The following is a 2,671-nucleotide window of genomic DNA, read 5'->3' on the forward strand; positions in this document are numbered from 1 at the left end:
TCGCCTCGGTAGTTCTTAATGTCAAAATGATGTATCTGCGTAATTCTTACTGTAATTATACGTGGTTGGTGTAATTTTTGTTTCTGTACTCCTGCTATTAGGTGGGGCAGTTGTTTTTTTTTTTTTTCTTTATAAACGAACAAAAAATGTTTTTCACGCCAATAAAACATTCAACAAAAAATATATACATAACACTGGGCCCGAATCATGGCATCCGTGATCGCATAAAACTCGATTCGAATCGAATGAAATAAAATCTGTGGACTTTTGGGAAAACAACCTCTGTGCTTTCTGTAGGTTGGAATTATAAGGAACTTTCATTTAAAAATTTCATATTTTTATATAACTGTCATTAAGATGTCATCTTGAACTACCCCTATTAATTACTACACATAAAAATATCATTCGACAACTCTATGAATTACAGTTTTGAATAGAAAATGACTTTACTCGAGAGAAGTTGTTTGTCAAAAGTCATTTTGAATTGAAAAAGCAAGCTCGCTATCTAATACCGTAATTTCATTGAGATTTGAATTCATCATTTGAATTTGATTCCATCACGAATGCCGTAATTCAAGCCCTGTGTTAATTTAAAAACAAGCTCAAACAATTACATATCTCCACTTCAAAGTTTTTTGATTAAAATTACATTTAAAATGCCTTAAATAAAAATGTTTTTTAAACGAAATTTTTTTAAATAAACAGCTGATTGAGATGCTATTTCACTTTTAAATTGGTTGTGCTCAGAGTTAACTTTTTATTTTTATTGTAGGTGTGTTCGATGACAAAATATGCATACACTGCGTTCATTTAAATCTCTGTTTTTCCGGAAAATATCGGTAGATTTTTAGCCTTTGTTGGTAAAAATGGTAGAAAATAAAATACAGCTAAAAAGTTGGTAGATGTACCAATAAAGTGGTAAAGTCCGTGCACTGATGTATGTATGTGCTATTGAGAGATCACTTTATGGCGGAATTAAGTTGCTTCTTTTTTGTTATTTATTGGAAGGGAAACTGCATGACGAGCAGGCGGCAAACTAGGTGTTCAGAAGCTTTTACTCACAATCAGTGGCTATTTGGAAGGCACGCCGATACCAGTGGGACTTGAAGTTGACACATTGACGCTCTTGGAGAGTATGCTCTGCTATGCATGTACATATATATGTAAATACCCAGCAGTGAAAACGCAAGCCGGTCAGTAAACTTAAATTTCAGTAAATTTTTCAACTGGCAGAAAATACTAATTCCATACCTGGTATAAGCTGATGAAGAGGGTGACCAATAAGACAAGATTTGGCCCCTTTTTATTACTATTGTTCTATTTTCAAGTAAAAATTAATTACCAGTTCTTGATAAATTTTACTGTCAATTTTTTATTAATCTTAAGTGAATGTAGTGCAAAATCGTGTGTTCTTAAATGTCAAAGTTACAACGCAAAATTTCATATCTGAACAGTTACTTGTATGGAAGATGTATGTGTTGTAGTACCGACAAAGGATTAATGCATTGTAAAAAGGCGTCTGCGTAACAAAATTTTAGTTGGATATCTCTAGAACTGAGGGACTAATTTGCATTCAAACAGACAGAAAAACTTATAGAAGACAGATGGAAATGAATAAATCGACTCAGCTCGAAGTCTTGATTATTTCAGAATGACTGTTTATGGGTGCATCTCTTCTTCCACTTCTTTATCAAACTAACATCTGACCAAAGTTACAATACCTGTTCATTTTCATGAAAAGTATAAAAATAGAATTGAGTAATAAAACTATACATTTTTGAAGTGAAACTGCTTTATCGCAACATGTGTTTATCGACAGCGGTTTAAGTCTAACACTACGACAAAGACAAACGGACTAAGACTAAGGCTAATACAAAGAGCAATGATAAGATGGATACTACAAATACGACTAAGACTAAGCCTAACTAAGACTAAGATTATAGCTAAGAGTCAGACTAAAATCAACACCAGTACTAAGCGTGAAGCGAAAACTAAGGCTAAAGCTTAGACTAAGACGAAGGATAAGATTAATCCTAAGGCTAAGGTTATGGCTATGAGTAAGACTGTGAATATGGATAAGACTAGATAACACTCATACCAAAACCAGGACCAATAGTATGGCTAAGATTAAGACTAAGACGAAAAAGACGAACAATAAAGCGAAGACCTAAAGAAGCGCAGACAAAGACGAAAGCGAATACAAAGACCGTAGGTGAAGAAGAATACGAGGACGAGAAGGAACATGAATACGAAGACAAAAAGCAAACAAAGATCAAAACGAAATCGAATGGAAAGATGAATACTAAGACGAACACGATTTCGAGTGCGAATTTAAAACCTAATACAAAGACGAATACGAAATCGAAAACGATTGCTGAGACTAATACGAATACAAAAATTAAGACGAGTGCGAGGAAGAATGCGAATACGACACGAGAATGACGAATACGAATAAAAAAATTAAGACTAAGACCGTTTTCTCAAGTAGGTGTAAAAATTTCAAAAGCTACTTGAGAAAATGCGACTAGCGCTAATATAATAAGTAATACAAATCATTTGCAGTATTCATTGGATTGGAAATGAATTGACGGAAGTTTCATTTTCGGATCATGGCCTAGGCGCACTCCTTTTTCATATAATTAACTTAATTAAATTAAAAATTAAATTTAAA

This window comes from Rhagoletis pomonella, unplaced genomic scaffold (genome assembly GCF_013731165.1).
Source record: "Rhagoletis pomonella isolate Grant_MI unplaced genomic scaffold, Rhpom_1.0 Rhpom_scaffold_00007, whole genome shotgun sequence".
NCBI classification, from domain to species: domain Eukaryota; kingdom Metazoa; phylum Arthropoda; class Insecta; order Diptera; family Tephritidae; genus Rhagoletis; species Rhagoletis pomonella.